The 23,457-nt window shown below is 43.2% G+C and overlaps 1 long non-coding RNA gene and 1 pseudogene across 1 annotated transcript; one reads left to right on the forward strand and one right to left on the reverse strand.

Moving 5' to 3' along the window:
- Nucleotides 1-2,154: 2,154 nt before the first annotated feature.
- On the reverse strand, nt 2,155-13,477 carry LOC147109805 (uncharacterized). The gene is made up of 2 exons (XR_015080353.1): nt 12,882-13,477; nt 2,155-2,559 (listed from the first exon to the last, which is right to left on the reverse strand). It is a non-coding gene; the product is annotated as an uncharacterized LOC147109805 (long non-coding RNA).
- A 6,150-nt stretch (nt 13,478-19,627) lies between these two features.
- The window catches only part of LOC147109806 (histone-lysine N-methyltransferase PRDM7-like), a 63,461-nt pseudogene continuing 59,631 nt past the window's right edge, over nt 19,628-23,457 (forward strand).

A 23,457-nucleotide genomic window follows, 5' to 3' on the forward strand; every position in this document is an offset into this window, starting at 1 on the left:
CACCGAAAGCAAGACAGCCACCATTTCTCAGCAAAACCAGCCTGACTGGCCAGCGCTGAAACTTCGGAATTCGTGGCCACGGAGTTCAATAATTGCCTCAGCTGGCAGCGGGGTGGGGAGGAATTCTAGTGAGGGATTTTGTTTCAGAATGTGAACATGCTGCCTCAGCTGGGGACGGGGTGGGTGGCAGAGTTTTTATAAATAGTTGGGAGTCTGCTATGGCCTCAGTGGTGTGAGAGGATTTTTCTCTCAGCACTGACACTATCAGCTGTGGAGAAGGCGCTGTGAACTTTGATACACCTTTGGTCTCAGTGGGGTGAATTGCAATTGTTTCCTCTGTGGTGGTGTTTGGTGGGTTTCAGTCAGATAGAAGCATGTTTGCTTTCTCGCTTCCTGATGGTGGTGAGTCATGTTTGGGTAGTTCCGTGGCTGCTCCCAGCCCTACAATAAACACACCCAGTAATCCATTCTTCATTTGTGAACATTTCCATGTGTTGACAGGCTAGTTGAACACAAGAGGCCTCACAGCAAAGACTAATTCTGTCTTCACTCGCTGTCTACTTACCAGTAGGACTCACTGAGTAGCAACCAGGAATGGGAATGTTGGATAATTTATAGAAAATAAATTCCAATAAGTCCTGAACTTTTTTAGAAAATAAGGAACTTGATAACGACAGTAGTCACTTACCGCCCATGAATACCCACTGACAACCTCTGCTTCTTCATTTGATACTATTCCTTCATAGGGTCCAAAGTGAACGCCTTTGGGAATAACCTGCCCTTCATTCCATACACCAAGACCAGCTTTTCGAATTTTTGAAGTCGCTATGCTGAAACCCTCCGGAAGGGTTAAACGTGCTCTGTCTGGCTGACCGAATTCCACCACCGTGTCCTTTATGAACGCTGGAGGACCATGCACAGGGCATTCTTCAATAAAAAATGACTTGCAGTCTTCACAAACTAACACATAAAATACAAATTAAAGATGGATCAGGATCTCAATTCATTATTCAGTGTTCATGCTGGTACTGAGAAAGGATAGATTACCTATCGTAGATTGCAATTCAGTCTGCACACACAAGTATGATATTTCCATGATCTATCAGCTGGGGAAAACACTTGAGGCATCTTCCCTCTATGGAAATTACACCCAGTGCCAGTCAGATCTTCCCCCACTCTGTTGTATATAAGGGCTTGTTCTGGGCGAGATGTTCGGTTCTTTACTCCAAGAAGGCAGTACTGACCACAATTAACAACAGCATTGCAAAAACTGTCAACAGTATCTCCAGGCTGTGCTGCACCAGGTAAGATTGGAGTGGGCAGGAAGGGAATTTTGCACAAGGAGGCTGAATCACCTCCTATAGCTTCCTCATTCTTTGAATGAAGTTCAACCTGTATATCCAGTAACAAAAGTCCCTCTAAACTATCAGGCAAATCACACTAGGGGACAGTGTCACTTCTCAAATTTGCCCTTTCAGTTATGCCATCATCTTCTTCCCACACCCCTTCCCAAACCATGCTGACTCCCAACTTAATTCAGGCTGCACCGTCAATTCTTCAGAGATGGTCATTGTTTGCTGTTCATAAGTTTGAATGCTAGCTGCCGCTTGTCAGCCCAAGCCTGGATTTTGTCCAGGTCCTGCTGCAGGCTGGCATAGGATGCTTCAATATCTTAGACAAGGGGCTGCTATTCCCTGTAATCAGGGGCCATTAGTTTATAATTACTGAAAGTCCTATTCTATTTTATTACAAGATTCCAGAATTATTATCAATAGTTTGGGGATCATATTTGTGATTGTTTTTCCTCAGTCAAAAAGAACAATCGGTGCCTGTTTGTGGGCAAACACAGGCCTGCACTCCTGTCCCACCACTCTGACATGCTGTATTGCTCCACCAATCCTCTGGCCTACCAAGGCCATGTGTCATCACACCAAAACGCCCAATAAATTATTCCTGCTCTGAGGAAATGGATAGGTTACTTTTCACATACACAGGTAATCATCGTCACAAAGTTCCCTTTCTTCCATATAAACTTTTCTCTCTCTATTTCTGAAACTGTATCTTCTGCTTTCAATCTTTTTGGTTGTTTCATTTGCTGACCCCAAGATCTTTCCAGTATAGACAACTATGGAATAAATCAAAAAGATCATGAAGAAAAATTGAACCAATTAATTTTAATATTCTTGCATGTAAGGTTTGTTTCTGGTTGCACAGAAGATGCTGTAGACATTTACATAATAATGCAAGACATTGTGTTAATCTGATTTGAATGACTACGGTAGTGGTCACATTATCAACATAGAGCATCTCTTCCTCATTAAAAAAAAAAATTATTCAAAATAGTAATACTTTACTGAAATCCTTTATTCCAGGACAAATACCTTTATTGGATTCGCTACAAGATTCATTTTCACAAAGCAAGGTGCTCGTTTCTCTTTTGATCTTTTTAACTGGAGCTGTCTCTTCCATCGCTGAGGCATTGTCCTCAGTGAAGCTCCTGGAAACTTCAGCTTTATCCTCTTCTGAATTGCACGCCATCTGTGATGGGGCTTTTTGGTTCTGAAATGCAGAATGTGACAGTAAAACTGTATCTCACCGCTTCTGAATTAAAGAATAGCTGCCTCAAGACTGCCTGTATTACTAAAGAGATTGTGTACAAGTCAAAGTGTTTGTCTATTTTTCCTGTTCATTAGTTGTTTTCGAATATTTAATAAACAATGCTACCCAACTACACATTGGATAAATACAGTTGCTCTCCAGTGTAGTACTGAACCACACATATCAGAAAGTTCCCATGTTTGATACTGTACTCCTGTGTTAAGTTTGCTGATCTCAGCAAATGTGGTAAACTTAATAGAATCATAGAATGGTTACAGCACAGAAGTAGGCGATTCGGCCTGTCGAGCCCATGCTGGCTCTCTGCAAGAGCACTTCAGCTAGTCCCACTCCCTGCCCTTTCCCCATAGCCCTGCAATTTTTTTTCCATCAGATACTTATCCAATTCCCTGTTGAAAGCCACAATGAATCTGCCTCCACCACCCTTTAGGCAATGAATTCCAGAGCCTAACCACTCGCTGCGTAAAACAGTTTTCCTCATGTCGCCTTTGGTTCTTTTGCCAATCACCTTACATCTGTGTCCTCTGATTCTCGACCCTTCCACCAATGGGAACAGTTTCTATCTTCTATGTTTCTATGTTTCTCTCTATCTACTCTGTTTAAACCCCTCATGATTTTGAACTCTTCTATCAAATCTCATCTCAACCATCTCTGGAATGAGAAGAACAACCCCAGCTTCTCCAGTCTATCCACATAACTGAAGTCCTTCACCCCTGGAACCATTCTCTAAGGCTTTCGCATCCTTCCTAAAGTGCAGTGCCCAGAATTGGACTCAATACTCCAGTTGAGGCCGAACCAGTGTTTTATAAAGGTTCATCATAACTTCCTTGCTTTTGTACTCTATGCCTCTATTTATGAAGCCCAGGATCCCTTATGCTTTTTTAACCACGTTCTCAACCTGCCCTGCCACATTCAATGATTTGTGTACATATACCCCCCAGGTCTCTGTTCATGCACCCCCTTTAGAATTGTACCCTTTAGATTATATTGCCTCTCCTTGTTCTTCCTTCCAAAATGTATCACTTCACACTTTTCTGCATTAAATTTTATCTGCCACGTGTCCACCCATTCCACCAGACTGTCTATCTTCTTGAAGTCTATCATTATCCTCCTTACTGTTCAGTATACTTCCAAGTTCTGTGTCATCTGCAAATCGTGCCCTGCACACCCAAGTCTAATTACAATTTACCTCAGCACCCTTTTGCAAGGGAGGGAATAAAATTAGCCAGGATTCCCACTAAATGCTAACTAATAATCAGTTGTGGAAAGGGTCTCTGCGTGTATACAAAAAAGGGACAGATCTTCTCCAACAATGATGAGTCTAACACATGAAGAACAGCCATTTAGGAAATGCCAACAGGGCTGCACATTAAGTCAGCCTAGACTTAGGAAGCATGAATTAGTGCATTCAGGAAAATGGGAGAGGAGATTAGATGCATAGTTTTACTACTTCACCTTTGGTCTTCACAAACCACCCACAATCCCTAAAAGACAGGTAGGGCTCGAAATTCGGTAGCCCCCAAAAACGGGTGGTTGGGTTGTGGAGTGGAGTCACGAGCCAGGTGGTCAAGAGATAGCCCTTGTCGCCCAGTAGCCACCCACTGGTTTGTCTTGGTGTCTCAAAGACTGAGGGAGTAGCGGACTGGCGCAGAACAAAAGCATCATGACTGCTGCCAGGATACTGGGCATTCACCATCATGATATGCTGAGCATGGTCACACACCAACTGCACATTTAGCGAGTGGTAACCTCTGCGGTTGTGGTATAACTCAGCATTATACAGATTATTAAGTTAACGGCCAAAACTGTGGCAAATGGATTTCAATGTGGACAAGTGAGAGGTTATCCTCTTTGGACCTAAAAAGGATAGAACAGGATACTTTCTGTATTGATTTCTTTGTGGGTTCAATGACGAGACATTTATGAAAGAGAATGTCTTTTAATCTAAAGTCTGTTCAACTCTTTATACAGCTTTACAGGAGACACGGTGCTTGTGATGCATCTAGAACGAAACTGAAACTAAACTAAATTGCCTTGCTTGTCTCGGTCACATGCCCTCTGCTGGTCAGGCACAAGCAAATCAATACATGCAAACATGCTGTTAAGGCATCATAATCGAACAGGCAAATACCATCTCTATTTGCTGATATCATTACATCTCCTTTTCTTAAAACAAAAGTATTTTACTTTTAACTAACAACATGTTTTCTTTGTATTAATCTGCATTTTAACTGTAACACTTAATGAACTTACATTATCATTATCATGATCAAGGTTTTTTAACCTTGCTTTGTGTGTTCACATGAAATATGTCAATACACTAGAACTTGAAGAAAGAATAAGATAACATTACTTCCTTCTATAACAATAGTCCTTAAATTTGCTCAATGAGTCTCTCAGGAGGCTTCACGTGTCTTGAGGATTTTCTGATTGATTGTCCTTGAATCGGAGTTGTTGCCTCAGATGATGGTTTCTCAGCTGTGTGATCAGGTTGTTCAACAGTATCAGTCTCTTGACCTGCTGTGGCTGGTCCCATGAGAAGATCTCGACGATTTCTTCTCAGAACAGCACCCTCATCTGTCTGAATGGTGTATGATCTTGGTTGAACTTCACTCAGGACAGTTCCCTTCTGAGTCCATGTGTTTGTTTTGTCTTTCAACCTTACTTGGTCACCACTGTGGAGTTCAGGTAGGTTTTGTGTTCCTCTGTCATAGTAGTACTTTTGCTTTTCTTTCTGTTGTTCTTTGAACTTCCTCACTTTCTCCCCCTCTTTTGTTTTCAGGAGGTTCTCCGGGATGGGTAGGTTTGACCTTAGCCAACGTCCCATCAGGAGTTGGGCTGGTGACATACCACACTCGAGCGGCGTTGTGCGGTATACAAGCATGCTCTGGTAGAAGTCAATTCCACTGTCTTTTGCCTTGTACATCAGTCTTTTCACTGTCTGGACCGATTTTTCCACTAGACCATTGGACTGTGGAAAGTGAGGACTTGACGTTGTGTGGACAAAGTCCCACTCTTTGGCAAAGTGTCGGAAACTTGCATTGTAAAACTGGGGTCCGTTGTCTGTGAAGACCTTGCTTGCCACGCCATGTCTGGAGAATATGGCTTTCATACATGTTATCACAGCATCTGCAGTGGTGGTGTACAGTCTACAAACCTCTGGATACAGGGAGTAATAGTCTGTGACTACAAGATAGTCCTTCCCTTGACATACGAATAGGTCAGCGCCTACCTTCTGGTAAGGTCTGTCTGGCGCTGGGTGTGGCTTTAGTGGTTCTACCGGATTGCTTGCTCGATATTTCAGGCATATTGTGCAGTTTGACACCTCATTTGTCACATCTTGGTTGATTCGTGGCCAGTACATCACCTCTCGTGCTCTTTTCTTACACTTTTCGATTCCCAGATGTCCTCCATGGATCTTTTTTAACATCTCTTTCCTCAGACTCTTTGGGATAACTATTTTACTTCCTTTGTAGATGATGTCTTCGACCACTGATAGTTCCGCCCTGCAGTTCCAGTACTCTGCCATGTCAGGTGAGCAGTCTTGCTTCATGTTGGGCCATCCATCCAAGATGCTTTTTCTCAGTTGTCTCATTGTTTCATCTTTGTTTGTCTCAGTCTTTATGAGCTCCATTTTTGCATCTGCTATGTGCAGTGCACTTGTGATCATGTCCACGTAGGCGTTCACTTTTTCATCCATTGTGGTGTTTGTGGGCTCACTTGGGTCAACAGCTCTGGACAACGTGTCTGCTGTATACATCAGTTTACCCGGTGTGTACGCAACATTCAGTGTATAGCATTGCAGCCTGATCATCATTCTTTGTATTCTAAGCGGACAGCTATTTTGTGGCTTTTGGAACAATGCAATCAAGGGCTTATGGTCAGTCTCTACACTGATTGCTTGTCCTGCCACAAACTGGTGAAATCTTTCACAGGCGTATGTGATGCTGAGCAGCTCCTTTTCTATTTGAGCATATCGCGTCTCCGCGTCTGTCATTGAGCGCGATGCATATGCAATAGGTTGCCAGTAGTCATATTGTTGCAAAAGAACGGCACCGAGCCCACTCTGTGATGCATCTGATGATATCTTGATGGGTCTCGCTGGGTCATAAAACCTCAGAACTGGTTCCTCTGTGAGCAGTTTCTTTAGGTCGCTCCATGACTTCTCATGCTCATGATTCCATTCCCATTCTATGTTCTTTTCAGTTAGTCTTCTCAGTGGCGCCATCTTTTCTGAGAGGTTGGATATGAATTTACCCATGTAGTTGATCATTCCATTAAACCTCTGCATGTCCTTTTTGCATTGTGGCTTTGGCATATTCTCAATGGCGGACACCTTTCTGGGATCTGGTCTGATGCCCTCACTGCTAAGGATATCTCCCACGAATGTCAGTTCTGTCACCCCAAGCTGGCATTTCTCTCTATTCAGCTTCAGGTTTGTTTTCCTTGTTGCTTCCAGCACTTTTTTCAGTCTCTCGTCATGCTCAGTTCTCGTGGTTCCCCATACTATGATGTCATCCATTGATGTATCAACTCCCTCCAGGTGCTCATAGATCATATGGATAGTTTTGTGATACACTTCAGGAGCTGAGGCAATGCCAAATGGTAACCTTAGGAATCTGTATCTGCCAAATGGACTGTTGAACGTGCACAGTCTTGAACTTGCTTCGTCCAATTTCATCTGCCAAAATCCTGATGATGCATCTAACTTGCTGAAATACTTTGCATTTGCAAACTGTGCCATGATTTCCTCACGTGTAGGAAGCTTGAAGTGCTCTCTCTTTATTGCTCTGTTTAGATCTCTTGGATCCAGGCAAATTCTGAGCTTTCCATTCTTTTTGTCCACTACGACGAGGGAACTCACCCACTCAGTTGGCTCATCTATCTTCTGAATCACGTTCAGGCTTTCCATCCTGTCCAACTCTGCCTTCAGTTGCTTTTGAAGAGCAAACGGGACTTTTCTGCATGGATGTATGACCGGTGTCATACTTTTATTGACTCTGATCGTGTGTTCTCCTGGAATGCAGCCGAGACCCTTAAATAGGTCGTTGTACTCTTTCATGAGTTCATCATAGACTGTCTCTCCTTTGCTTTCCACAACGAGGACTCTCTTTACCAGGTTCAGTCTCTCACAGGCTTTTAAACCTAGTATGGCTTGCACATCCTTTGGCACCACGATTAATGCTAGCGTGTGCTCTCTGTCCTTGTGTGTCACTTTGACAATGCATCTTCCTTTCACTGGTATATCAGTACCTGAGTATCCTGTCACTTTCACTTTTATTCCATGTATCTTTGGTCTGGGTCTAATTTTCTTAAAATCAGTCTCTGATATCACATTAACTTGTGCTCCAGTATCCAATTTAAATGGAATGTGTATGTCATTCACTTTTAGTGTCAACATCCAGTCTCTTTCTTCTTTTTTGTTTTCAGACACAACATCTACATAGAACTCCTCTATGTCGCTTTCATCTACTGCATGGACCTTGCTTTGTTGCATTTGGTTCTTACAGCAACGGGCATAATGGTTGTTCTTGTTGCAACTATTGCATGTTTTACCATATGCTGGACACTTTCTTGGTGGATGCTGTGTACCGCATCGACTACATGACTTTCGATTGCCCCTTTCATTTTTGTTCGCTGGCCACGCCTCTTTTTTCACATTGGCGCTCTTTTTGTTAAACGGTTTGTAACCGTTCATTCTCACTGCATCCACGTTGCAGCTATTGTCACTGAACAGCTCCTTTGCCTGCAACTTCACAGTCTCTGTAGCCCTACACAGTGCTATGGCTTTTCCCAGGTCTAGATTGTGCTCTCTTAACAGTCTTTCCCTTAGACCATTATTCGGAATACCACACACCAGTCTGTCTTTTATCAGCGAGTCTGTCAGTCCCCCAAATTCACACGATTTGCTTCTGTTTCTCAGTTCAGTCACATACTGATCAATAGTCTCACTCGTTTTCTGAACACATGTGAAAAATCTGTGCCTCTCAAACGTCACGTTACGTTTAGGTATGCAGTAGGCCTCAAACTGTTCCATTATTTTATCTAGCTTCATTTTGTCTCCATTAGCAGCGAATGTGAAGTTATTATACACCTCCAGCGCTTCATCACCCACGACATGTAAGAACAGTGACGATTTCCTTTTATTACTTTTCTCGTCAGCTCCGATTGCTGATAAATACAACCCCACACGTTGTTTGAACCTTCTCCAATTTTCAGCCACATTACCTGTCAACTGAAGCGTCGCCAGTGGGAGTAAACCTTCCATTTTTCACTTCGTTAGCTATTCTCTAATGGTAAGTAACGATGTTCTCTTTCGGCTTGCTAATCTGTGGAGAGCTGATTTAACTTCAGATTTTTTCTCTTCATCTCTTTCAATCACTTCTGACACCATGTATTGATTGCTTTGTGGGTTCAATGACGAGACATTTATGAAAGAGAATGTCTTTTAATCTAAAGTCTGTTCAACTGTTTATACAGCTTTACAGTAGACACGATGCTTGTGATGCATCTAGAACGAAACTGAAACTAAACTAAACTGCCTTTCTTGTCTCGGTCACATGCCCTCTGCTGGTCAGGCACAAGCAATCAATACATGCAAACATGCTGTTAAGGCATCATAATCGAACAGGCAAATACCATCTCTATTTGCTGATATCATTACACTTTCTAAATGATGAAAAGCTAAAAACAGTGGCGGTCCAAACAGACTTGGGGGTCCAGGTACAAACATCATTAAAATGTCACGAACAGGTACAGAAAATAATGAAAAAGACTTATGGAATGCTGGCCTTTATATCTAGAGGACTAGAATACAGGGGGTAGAAGTCATGCTGCAGTGATACAAAACCCTGGTTAGACCACACCTGGAGTACTGTGAGCAGTTCTGGGCACCACATCTTAGGAAGGATATATTGGCCTTGGAAGGAGGGCAGCATAGGTTTGCCAGAATGATACCCGGACTTCAAGGGTTAAGTTACGAGGAGAGATTACACAAATTGTATTCCCTAGAATTTAGAAGGTTAAGGGGTGATCTGATCGAAGTTTTCAATGTATTAAGGGGAACAGATAGGGTAGATAGAGAGAAACTATTTCCGTTGGTTGGGAATTGTAGAACTAGGGGGTATAGTCCGAAAATTAGAGCCAGGCCTTTCAGGAGTGAAATTAGGAAACACTCCTACACACAAAGGGTTGTAGAAGTCTGGAACTCTCTTCCGCAAACAGCAATTGGTGCTAGATCAATTGTTAATTTTAAATCAGAGATTGCTAGCTTTTGGCAAATTAAAGGTATTAAGGGATATGGGCCAAATGTGGGTATACGGAGTTATGTCACAGATCAGCCATGATCTCATTGAATGGTGGAGCAGGCTCGAGGGGCTCAATGGCTTACTGCTATATTCCTAAGCATTTATATATGGTGCCTGCAAAGCGCCCTGCGCTATGGGGAAATCGTTATCATGGCAAAGTCAAGTGCATGCTCCATTTGCTTCTCTCTGGTCAGGGAGAAGACAATGAAGTCCCCTTTCCTGGTATAAAGAGCTCCTGTCACCTCGCTTGTGCAGCAGTAGACACTGAACTGTGAGATGTTACAGATGTCGCCTGCTCCAGCCTGGCAGGATCCTGATCTCAGAAAGTCACGGTCACCTGCACAGCCACTGCTGGCACTGTCCTTGCCCTGGAGTGAGGCTGCAGGTCTGGCTGCAAGAGGTGGCCGACTTCTGTGAACACCTCCTTCGTAAATCGCAGATGCCTCAAACACTGCTCCTGGCTCAGGTTTAGGTAAGAGAATTGCTCTCGGAAGACCCTAGGTGGTTAAGGCCACCTGCTGAGAGCCCTCCCTCTGTGAGCAGCTTGTCCTCTTCTTTGCTGCCTCTGCTCCATCTCCCTGACATGTTGCAGGCCAAGGGGGATGACAACTAGAGCACCCATGACTGGGAGCAAGTAGTCTGACAAGAACCCTTGAATTCAGAAACAAGGGGCTCGATTTTACCAGCCCCGAGGAGGTGGGTTTGGAGGGGGAACTGCTGGCAAAATCAAAAATATTGGAAGCAGGTCCTGAACCCGCTTCCAATCAATCTTCCCGGTGGTCAGGTCCCTGATTTGTGCAGGGACCCGACTCCTAGCGGCGGGAAGAGGATTATAGCCACTTAACTGCTTGTTAACAGGTAGTTAACAGGCAGTTAACAGGCTTTTTCCAATTTTGCCACTTCTACTGTGGGCTTCCCGACTTCGGAAAACCCCGCCAGGGTAAGTGTGGTGCGCTGTAGGTCTACTGTCATGTTTGTGTATAGATGACAGCTGCAGAAGTGGTGTGAAGGATCCAATGGGACACTGGTGAGTTGCAGAGGTAAGAAAAAGTGGAGAAAGTCATTTTTAATGTGTTTAGAATTTTCTGTAGATGACAAGTTTTGAAGTGCTTGTGCAGTCCCACCTCATTGGGAGAACCTCTCTCACCAGTGACAGATCGCTTCTGTAACCACACCTGCAGCTGCCATCTGTTTTACCCTAAGGAGAGAGTCACTGGAGAGCTTGAGTGCAAGGGCTCATCTTTGTACAGTGATTGTCAGTGTTTGCAGCACCTCAATGCTATCAAACACTGAAAAAATCATCTGTCAAAAAGAGTAGTGGCCCCTTTAAGAAAACTGGCAGATGACGTGTCATCAACTTACGTCATCTGACACCAGCTTTCTCTTAATTGGCCGGCAAGCCCGCAGGGCGGGCTTAACAAGGCCAACTGACGCAAAATTGGGTCTGTGTGTCGGACGTCTCTGGGGGTGGGACAAGAACCCGGAAGGCAGCTGTCCCGCACCCCCAACGCGCCCGAAAGGTAAGATCCCGGCCAAGGCCTTCTCCACTTGCAGCACTACTCCCCGTCACCTCAACAACTTTAAAAAAGCTCCAAACCGTTCCCCAAACTTACACAGTCAGTAGAAATCAAAAAGCAAGTTCCCTGAAAGTGGTTAATGATCCCTTGAAATATCGCTAGTTGGGGGATCCTTCCTGCTGCTGAACGCATGTTCAGCTGTGCTAGCTCCAGCGATGACGACGAAAATGGCAGCACTGGCGTCAAATCAGCATTGCACACTGATTCACGTCACAATCTGCCTACTTACCATACTTCTAGCGCACGCTCCTAACAGCCACACTCCGGCCCTCACCAAGATGGCATCTGGCATGGTCCGCACCAGAAGTGTGCGTGCGCTGCTCGGACGCCATTTTGGTCCAAATTTGGCACCCGTAGCGCCAAACACTGGGGAACTACACAACCAAATTTCTAGGCCGTAATATTTGACAGTGCCTAAAAACTAACATTGTATTCCACCGGATGTACACAAGCAACTGGTAACAAAGATTTTCATTCTGTGGAACATGAAATTATCTTTCCAAACTTTAGCACATCCACTCCACCAAGTGCTTTTGTGAAGGCTGTACACAGGAATTTAGAATACAAAAACAAAATCAGAGATAAGGAATTAACTGTATGAATAAATACCTATCAGCAACCATACTTCCTTTTCCTGTTTTCTCCCTGCTCGCCTGAAGGAACTGAAGTACAGTTCTATAGGTGCTAATTGTCCTCCAGTGCCTTGTCCAAGTGTCTAAACAGCAAGTATTGGCAGGGAACTCAAGTATCAGGAGGCATCACTACGCACAAGTACTTTTCCAGCAGAGCTCAAAACATAATAATCAAGAGCAAGGATCCTGGCTACAAACTAGGAACCTTGAGATCTTAGTGCTGCAGCAGGGACCAAAGAAGTTTGTCCTTGTGAACCAGTTAAATCCATACTATGGAGCCTCGTGACTAACATATAAAGTTTAATCCATGTTCCAATTAATTTGCCAATATTTCAAGCTGCTGGTGTTCACATATTTTGAGATGCTGATGGAGGATTTATCCACAAGCAGTGTTAAGGATAGTTCATTTCCAAATCTCCAAGTCATGAAATTCAAATAGGACAAGTAAGAAAGTAAGAAATATAATTACCAACAGAGCCAAGTTGCCAAGGTCATCGGCCGCAGATTGGGCACTCATCCAACAGAATTAAAAAGAAAATTAATTGCTGGAAATGAGAGATAAAGACAGAAAATGCTGGAAGTATGTAGCAGGTAAATTCATGTCTGAAGGAGAAAGACTGGTTAATGTTTGAGGAGGACCCTGTATCAATATATCTTTCAGATGCTGACAGGCCTGCTGTGAATTTCTAGCAGTTTGTTTCCACCTTGACACATTAGTCTGATAAGAATTTCTGTTCACACTAAATTACCTTTCTGGTGCTCTCTTTCTTAGTCTTCTTGGTATCTTCATTCTTAAAGGGAGGCTTAAAGATTCTCACCTCTTAAAAAAAAAAGTAATGTCAGTGATTTGGATAATCTCAGAATTTAGTTTATTTATGTTAACAGCATGATGATTCTAAAAATATCGAGTGTATTCCAGCCCAAAGAAGAATCAACACATTATGCAGATAAAAATTAGAAAAAGAAAACTTGCATTAAGTATATATTTCAGCCAGGAAAAATATAAGTCAATTTACTTATCTTTCCAGTTAGGCAAAACCTAAAAGTAACTGCCTCCTGACAACAAATTTGTACGAGCTCCTGGCCAAACTGGTTGCAATCAGGTTTTAAAAAATAAACACTTTTAATATTTTAATGAAGAAAACACATTCAATTTACGTGGTGGGTTTTTCACAAGAGGTTTAGGCGTCCAATCCTCATCCGAGTCACTCGATTCATACACACGAGGTTGGCACCCCCTGCTACGTCTTGACATGAATGCTGGCTTTGGTACATTCAATCCTGTGAAAATTAAAATATTCCAATCATCTACAGTTGATAATTGCTTGTATTTAACTTACTGATGTAAGGCATCTGTTGAATCTAACCACTTTAGAATAACATCAGGTAAGAGCAGTACAGAGGCTTTCCTTTCATAGAAACATAGAAGATAGGAGCAGGAGTAGGCCATTCGGCCCCTCGAGCCTGCTCCGCCATTCAATGTGATCTTTGGCTGATCATCCAAATTCATTACCCTGTCCCTGCCTTCTCCCCATATCCCTTGATCCCTTTAGCCTCAAGAAATATATCCAACTCTTTCTTGAATATATTTAATGAACTGGCCTCCACCGCCCTCTGTGGCAGAGAATTCCACAGGTTCACCACTCTCTGGGTGAAGAAATTCCTCCTCATCTCTGTCCTAAATAGCTTACCCCTTATCCTTAGACTGTGACCCCTGGTTCTGGACTCCCCGGCCATCGGGAACATCTTTCCTGCATCCAGTCTGTCCAGTCCTGTTAGTATTTTATAAGTTTCAATGAGATCCCCTCTCATTCTTCTAAACTCCAGCGAGTATAAGCCCAATCGACCCAATCTCTCTTCATACGTCATTCCTGCCATCCCAGGTATCAGCCTGGTGAATCTTCGCTGAACTCCCTCCATGGTAAGAACATCCTTCCTCAGATAAGGCGACCAAAACTGCACACAATACTCCAGGTGTGGTCACACCAAGGCCCTGTACAATTGCAGCAAGACATCCTTGCTCCTGTACTCAAACCCTCTCGCTACGAAGGCCAAAATACCATTTGCCATCTTAACCGCCCGCTGCACCTGCATGCTTACCTTCAGCGACTGGTGCACAAGGACACCCAGGTCTCGTTGCACTTCCCCTTCTGCCAATCTATTGCCATTCAGATAATAATCTGCCTTCCTGTTTTTGACACCAAAGTGGATAACCTCACATTTATCCACGTTATATTGCATCTGCCATGCTTCTGCCCAATCACCCAACCTGTCCAAATCATACTGGAGTTTCTCGACATCCTCCTCACAGCACACACGCCCACCCAGCTTTGTGTCGTCTGCAAACTTGGAGATATTACATCCGATTCCCTCGTCTAGATCATTAATATATATTGTGAATAGCTGGGGTCCCAGGACCAATCCCTGCGGTACCCCACTAGTCACTGCCTGCCACTCGGAAAAAGACCCGTTTATTCCAACTCTTTGCTTTCTGTCTGCCAACCAGTTCTCTATCCAAGTCAATCCCTTGCCCCCAGTCCCATGTGCCTTAACTTTACACGCTAATCTCTTATGTGGGACCTTATCAAAAGCCTTCTGAAAGTCCAAATACACCACATCCACTGGTTCTCCCTTATCTATTTTACCAGTTACATCCTCAAAAAGTTCCAGTAGATTAGTCAAGCACGATTTACCTTTTGTAAATCCATGTTGACTTTATCCGATCCTGTCACTGTTTTCCAAGTGCTCTGCTATTAGATCTTTTATAATGGACTCTAGCATTTTCCCCACTACCGATGTCAGGCTTACCGGTCTATAATTCCCCGTTTTCTCTCTACCACCTTTTTTGAATAGTGGGGTAACATTAGCTACCCTCCAATCCATGGGTACAGTTCCAGAGTCTATCGAATTTTGGAAGATGACCAACAATGCATCTACTATTTCTAGGGCCACTTCCTTAAGTACCCTAGGATGTAGATTATCAGACCCTGGGGATTTATTGGCCTTCAATCCCATCAATTTCCTTAACACCATTTCCCTACAAATACTGATTTCTTTCAGTTCCTCCCTCTCATTAGACCCTATGTTCCCCGACATCTCTGGGAGGTTATTTGTGTCCTCCTTTGTGAAGACAGAACCAAAGTATGTATTTAATTGGTCTGCCATTTCTTTGTTCCCCATTATAAATTCCCCTGATTCTGACTGCAAGGGACCTACGCTTGACTTCACCAATCTTTTTCTCTTCACATATCTATAAAAGCTTTTACAGTCAGTTTTTATGTTCCCTGCAAGCTTACTCTCATACTCTATTTTCCCCCTCTTAATTAATCCCTTTGTCCTCCTTTGCTGAATCCTAAACTGCTCCCAATCCTCAGGTTTACTGCTTCTTCTGGCCAATTTATATGTCCTCTCCTTGGATCTTATGCTATCCCTAATTTCCCTTGTTAGCCATGGTTGAGTCACCTTTTTTGTTTTATTTTTATGCCAAACTGGAATGAACAGATTCTGTAGTTCATTCATGCGATCTTTGAATGTTTGCCATTGCCTATCCAACGTCAACCCTTTGAGTGACATTCCCCAATCAATCCTACCCAACTCTCGCCTCATACCATCATAGTTTCCTTTATTTAAATTCAGGACCCTAGTCTCTGAGTCAACTACTTCACTCTCCATCTTAATGAAGAATTCTATCATATTATGATCGCTCCGACCCAAGGGGCCTCGCACAAGATTGCTAATTAATCCTTTCTCATTACATAATACCCAGTCTAAGATGCCTGATCTCCAGTTGGTTCCTCGACATATTGGTCCAGGAAACCATCCTGTAAACACTCCAGGAATTCCTCCTCCACAGTATTGTTACTAATTTGGTTAGCCCAATCTATATGTAGATTAAAGTCACCCATGATAACTGCTGTGCCCTTATTGCATGCATCTCTAATTTCCCTTTTAATGCCATCCCCAACCACCACATTACTGTTTGGGGGTCTATATACCACTCCCACTAATGTTTTCTGCCCCTTGGTATTTCTCAGTTCTACCCATACAGATTCCACATCATTGGAGCCAATATCTTTCCTTACAATTGTGTTAATCCCTTCTTTAACCAGCAATGCCACTCCACCTCCTTTTCCTTTTTGCCTATCTTTCCTGAATATTGAATACCCCTGTATGTTGAGTTCCCAGCCTTGGCCACCCTGGAGCCATGTTTCCGTAATCCCAATCATATCATATTCGTTTACCTCTATTTGCGCAGCTAATTCATCCACCTTATTACGAATGCTCCTCGCATTAAGACACAAAGCCTTCAGGCTTGTTTTTTTAATGCTCTTAGACCTTTTAGAATGATTATTTACTGTGGCCATTTTAGTTTAAACCCTCCCCCAGAGCACTAGCAAACACTCCCCCAAGGACATTGGTCCCGGTCCTTCTCAGGTGCAGACCATCCGGTTTGTACTGGTCCCAACTCCCCCAGAACCGGTTCCAATGTCCCAGGAATTTGAATCCCTCCACCTTGCACCATTCCTCTAGCCACGTATTCATCTGAAATATCCTTCTATTTCTACTCTGACTAGCACGTGGCACTAGTAGAAATCCTGAGATTACTACGTTTGAGGTCCTATTTTTTAATTTACCTCCTAACTCCCTATATTCACCTTTTAGGACCTCATCCCGTTTTTTACTTATATCATTGGTACCTATATGCACCACGACAACTGGCTGTTCACCCTCCCCTTCCAAAATGTTCTGCAGCCGCTCTGAGACATCCTTGACCCTTGCAACAGGGAGGCAACACACCATCCTGGAGTCTCGTTTGCGGCTGCAGAAACGCCTATCTATTCCCCTTACAATAGAATCACCTATCACTATAGCTCTTACCCCTCTTTTTCCTCCCGTCCTGTGCAGCAGAACCACCCCTGTTGCCAGGAAGTTGGCTGCTGCTGCCTTCCTCTGATAAGCCATCCCCCCCAACAGTATCCAAAGTGGTATATCTGTGATGGCATCTGGATTTAAATCCAACTAGGACTGATCAGATGAAAAGGAGCTTTTATGTTATGCTGGGGTGCTGGGAGCACAGCACTCAGACCCTGGACCTCTAAGAGTCTTCTTTTCACAGTTCTTCTTCAGTAGTATGTCACTGATCCCTGTTGCACCCATTGGAGAGTCCGAAGGAAGGAGCTTTACATTTGTGACAGCTGATGGTCACTCACAGGACCAATAGAAAGGCAAGGCAGTGATGGCATCTGAGATGCAGAGTTCACGTCCTTTATTCCAATATTTATTGATTTTATTCTTGGTTTAGTATTTAATGATAATAATTTAATGGTTTAGCACAAAGAATGGGGGAAAAGCCACACTGGATGGAGACCAGTCACACTTTTTTTAAAAGGGAACAAAAATGCAATCCTTATTTTCCTTCCAGTTTCACTCATTTCTACATAAAGTAAAACAGAACAGTACACTTCTCTCCACTGCTACTGGTTTCACACAATAACTCTGCTTTTGCTAACTCCAGCGATAATGCATTGAACATCAATGTGCTTATGATGCCACTACATATAGCAACCTTTTTTTAATTGATTCACGGGATGTGGGCGTCGCTGGCAAGGCCCGCATGTTGAGCCCATCCCGAATGGCCCTTCAGAAGGTGGTGGTGAGCTGTCATTTCAGAGGGCAGTTAAGAGTCAACCACATTGTTGTGGGTCTGCAGTCACATATAGGCCAGACCAGGTAAGGATGGCAGATTTCCTTCCCTAAAGGACATTAGTGAACCAGATAGGTTTTTATGACAATCCGGTAGTTTCATGGTCACCATTACTGACACCAGCTTTTTATTCCAGATTTATTTAATTAACTGAATTTAAATTCTCCAGCTGCCATCGTGTGATTTGAACTCATGTCGCTGGGTCATTAGTCCAGGCCTCTGGATTACTAGTCCAGTAACAGAACCGCTATGCAACCGTAACCCTAACCAAGGCAATCCCTCCCTTTATGAATGGGAGCATTGAGTTGTGGGCACATTCTCCATTCAGGGCAATTTCCACACAAATATGTTGCCAGGCTGTGTCTTGCAACTAGTTCTAAAGTTTAAACTCATGGTAATAAAGGGTAACCGGGGGCCACTGAATATGGCTTTGTGCTATCTATGAACACCATCATCTCATTGAGATAAATCATTGCTTTTGATTGCAGTGTGAAATCTCCAATATCTATCAGTTAATGGAGATTCTGTTGCAGGGTTGGTTTGGAAACTGTTCTCTCAGGGAAGGGAAAATGAAAGGGAAAAGTGTACGTATTCTATCGCCTGGTTCAAAACAGCAACAACTGGTGCATAGAATGGCACTCAATCGCCATTTTAGCGACATTCATTGCTTGCCTGGGAGGATTAGTGGGACTGGAAGGAATCCCAGAAGCTGAATACTATCAGGCTCTCCAAATAGCTTATTTGGTAAAATGTACCATCTAATAATGGAACAGGGTCAGAAAGACCAGAAAGACCCAGGTTTGATGCCTGACCTGTGCAGTTAGCACATCTCAGCCACAGTGACAACAGAAATGTTAAAAGTGGCCTCACTTCAGGTTAGGAAGGGGTAAAAATATCAGTCAGGAGTTTCACTCTTGGCCACTATCCAGTTTTTCTGATGAAAAATACATGTGTGCTAGTCAGATGAAGGCAGGTTCAGGATCAGCTTTGCTGTCCACCAACTCTCAGACAGGATTTTTTGTTTCAGCAATATTGGAAGGAACGTATGCCAGTACGTATGAAAGTATTCAGGAGAGGAAGGGAGAAATGTAGAAAGGAATTTTAAAAATGGATTCTGTACAAACCTATTGCAAGCATGGCTTCATAGTTCCGCTTCACATTCTTATAACGGATCTTTTCCCATTCACTCAGCTCTGCCCATTCATCTTTGGAAAAATGAACGGCAATTTCTTTAAACTTGTCTATAATCTGAAAACATAAAATGAATGTGATTCCTGATACATCTAGGCATCAAAATCTGTAATCTCCACAAACTAAAGTTCTACAAATGTGGGATTAGCTGCCCAGTCAGATCTGCCATTCTTTACAAGAATATCCTGCACGTCACTAGAGTGTGCTGGCACTACTCGCTGGTAGAAAATCACATAAAGGGCAGCCTCCCTACAAAACACGTCAATGTCATGATGGTGTGGTTGTTGTCCATATGATCTTTGTACTATGGTACACTAAAAATAAAGCTGGACAAGCTCAGTTCATTTTACCCAAAAAGCCTGCCTGGTAGAGAATGATATTATACACTTCATTCATGCAAGGCTCTGAGGGAACAGAGTAGTAGCCAGCTCAAATGCCAGGATGAATCTTCAGTAGTCATCTTCGAAAGGGAAGCATCTGTCACCAGCTATATTTGAGAAGGAAGTGACTACAGCAGAAACCTTTAGAGAAGGTTTTGATGCTCCAATCATCTTCAATTCCAGAGCAGAGGCCACCAGCCCACCTCTACCAGCTGGCCCAATGGAGATGGATGAAGAGACCATGGACAACACAAGTTCTGCTGAAGAGGTATCACAACAAAAAAATTGTATTTATATAGCTCATTTAATGTAGTAAAACATCCCAAGGTGCTTCACAGGAGCATTTTTAATCAAAATTTGACACCGAGCCACATAAACAGATATGAGGGCAGAGCTTGGTCAAAGAGGTAGGTTTTAAGGAGCTTCTTAAAGGTGGAAAGAGAGGTAGAGAAGCGGAGGGGTTTAGGGAGGGAAATCAAGAGCTTAAAACTTTGGTAGCTGAATGCACAGCGACCAACGGTGGAGCAATTAAAATTGGGGATGGCCAGAATTAGAGGAGTGTAGATGTCTCGGAAGTTTGTGGGGCTGGAGGAGAATACAGAGATAGGGAGGGGTGAGGCCATGTAGGGATTTGAAAATAAGCATGAGAATTTATTAAGTCATAGCATTGCTTAACAGGGAGCTAATGTAGATCAGCGAACACAGGGGTGATGGGTCACCGGGACTTGGTCCAAGTTAGGACACAGGCAGCAGAGTTTTGGATGACCTCAACTTTGAGGAGAGTGGAAAGTGCAAGGCTGGCCAGGCGTACGTTGAATAATCAATTCGAGATAACAAAGGCATGGATGAGGGTTTCAGCAGCAGATGAGCTGAGGCAGGGGTAGAGTCGGGCGATGTTCCAGAGGTGGAAATAGGCGGTCTTAGTGATGGCGCAGATATGTGGTCAGATGGTCATCTCGGGGTCAAAAATGAAACCAAGATTGCGAACAGTCTGATTCAGCCTCAGACAATTGCCAGGGAGAGGGATGGAGTCAGTGGCTCGGGAATGGAGTTTGTTTCATGGACTGAAGGCAACGGCTTTGGTCTTCCCATTATTTAGTGGGAGGAAAATTCTGCTCATCCAGTACTGGATATTGGACGAGCAGTCTGACAATTCAAAGGCTGTGGTGGGGTCGAGAGAGGTGGTGGTGAGGTAGAGCTGGGTGTCGTCAGTGTACATTTGGAAACTGACACTATGTTTTCGGATGATGTTGCCGAGGGGCAGCTTGTCGATGAGAAATAGGAGGGGGCCAAGGATAGATCTTTGGGGGGCCACCAGAGGTAAGTGTGGCAGCGGGAAGAAAAGCCATTGCAGGTGATTCTCTGGCTATGATTAGATATATAAGAATGGAACTAGGCGAGTGCAGACCCACCAAGCTGGATGACGGTGGAGAGGCGCTGGAGGAGGATGCCATGGTCAACCGTGTCAAAGGCTGGAGACAGGTCGAGAAGGACGAGGTGAGATAGTAAACTTTTGTCATAGTCACATAGGATGTCACAAATAATAAAGTACTTAGAATGACAAACAGAACATCTTCAGTCCAAGAACACAAAGGAAGCCCTGGTGTAATCTGAGTCTCTTCACACAAAAGCTACATCAGTATCTAAGTAATTGCGTAGTTATGGAGACTAGAACTTTCCTGGGGCTGTCTGATACAAGGCAGCTACAATCATTAGGGCTCTGTATTAGTTCGACGATGTCTCAATTAATAGAGAGTCTGAAATTCCAGGAACTTGTTCGCCTGTTGACATGGTGCTAGTTACAGCTTTATAAGGACTACAAGATAGACAGGCATTTCACATAAGCATAGCTAAATAAAGGTCAAAAAACACCATTGTGTGCTGGTATCTAGGACTCTCGAAACTAAACCCGAGGGATTTGTAAGTGGCAAAGCTAAATGTTATTCAAAATAAGTATCTTTTAGGTCAACTGTGCCCAGCCTGCATTGTAAACTTGCTCTGTAATAAACTTTTTCATAAGTTTAAGATCTAAGATTGGGCTGAAACATTCTGGGATTTTTTTTTGGCAGGGCGGGGAGGGGGTGCAACTGAGTAGAGCCCATTTGCTTCTTGATGGAGCAAACCTCCTCAATTATCACAGTTGACAGAAGACTGTATCTTGGCCACCAGTATTGTCATAGCTAATGCTACCTCAGAGATGTTTGAAATTAGTTCAGAGTAGGAAACAGGTTAACAATGCTTGCTGCACGCTCATAAATAAAGGTGTTGATAGAATAACTCCCACACCCACCAAAATCAGCTCCCGTCATTCAGAATGTACTATGAGAGCACTCAATCCCCTCCCCAGACTCTAGATCATGAAAGCACAGATGGCCCTCAGGAGTTGTAAAGAGCAGACTGACAAAAGGTGCCCATGAAATGGCAATACAAGACACAGAAAGGAAGTAAGCTTGTGAGGATCTTGCACTTCACCAACACAGCAGAGTTCACCATTCAGTAGAAGAAACCACTCAGTAGGACCTGAGAGTTGAATGGGATGTGTTCCCAAGTCACAAGCTTCTGCTGGGATCCAACGGCCCAACATTGGTCAGTTTGACAATGTGGAGCTCTCTGGGGGCAATCAAAGACCCAGCCTTGAATATCTATGGCACTGGGGAGAATCATTTACAGTCAAGATTTGCAGATATGACCTCCTCAGGATGAGACCAAAAGAGTGATTGTCTATTTAAGGGCACTGTCTTGATGGACGATCTGCTGGGGTCAAAGTCTTTGTACAATTCTATCATTCTTTGAGCCTGGTTCTTGAAGACATAATTAACAACAAATCCACTGGCATCCTTTTTGTCCAGTGAAGACAATGACATTTTTTCCAAGGGCACAGGCAATCTTTATTAGGAGCAGAGTAATCATTATTATGGCATCATGATGTTGAAATGTCTTGAAGGGTTGTCTCACAAGACCTTCTACAACCAATTGTGGTGTTAACATGCGCCAGAGGCAAAACAAAATGGCTAAAAATGCTTCCACTCACCACCACTTTTTAAAATTATTCTTCCTCTTTCTTTAAGTGCACACGCACATTCCACAGCCAATTGTAACCAAAATAACCTACAGCAGGATTTTGGTACTTGTTTTTGAGCAATTTAAGGACACCCATAGTGAATGCCTCAGATTCCTCTCAGCTCAGTGGACATTATTCACACTCACCTGAACGTCATGGTCGAGATCACTCTCGTAACTTCAAGGAATACAGGAACAGGAATAGTCCACTGAGCATGTTGTTAAGTATGTTAGATCCAACCCTTTAACCTCATTCATGTTTTGCCACTATCACCATTCACTTAATATCCTGACAACCCAAGAATTTATCACCTTTTAAATACCTGAATTAAATCTGCATCAATGGCCTCCTGTGGTAGTGCATTTCACATTCCCATAACATTTTGCTTTAAGAATATTTTCCTGGATTAACTTTTCAATAGCTTAGTTTTAGTTTTAAATTTATGTCCCTTTCTTACAGATTTCACGATCAGTAAAATTACTTTTGGAAATCATCTATCTTGTCAATTCCCTTTATAATTATTACACAGGATGTGGTCAATGCTAACAAAACCATCTTTAATGTCCATCCCCAGTAGCCTTGAGGAGCTGGTGGTGGACCTTCTTTTGAAACACCTCGATCAGATCACTCCTCGTGTTTCGGAAGATTTGCTCAGTCTCTGATCAGACCTAAGGTACTAAATGGAACAGGAAAGACAAATCCACAGCAGTACTTTCAGTTAAATTGTAACTACAAGACTAGGATAAACCTGGTAAAAGAGAAGTTCAGAACGAAGGTCACAGCAGGAATTATCAGTACCTGAAATGGTCACCTGGGGAGGGTAGTAAAGGCAAAAAACAAAAATGAATTAATTTAAGCAGTTAGATATTGTGATAAAGAAATCTTAAGTTTCTACTGGAAGGATAAGTTCGATGGGCCAAATGGTCTCACTGCTCAATACGAATGTTAGTGATCCAATCTAAACACTGGGGAACTCAGCCACTCCCTAC

The sequence above is a fragment of the Somniosus microcephalus genome, chromosome 12 (assembly GCF_052327205.1).
Source record: "Somniosus microcephalus isolate GS21.2 chromosome 12, FLI_Smic_1.0, whole genome shotgun sequence".
Taxonomy (NCBI): domain Eukaryota; kingdom Metazoa; phylum Chordata; class Chondrichthyes; order Squaliformes; family Somniosidae; genus Somniosus; species Somniosus microcephalus.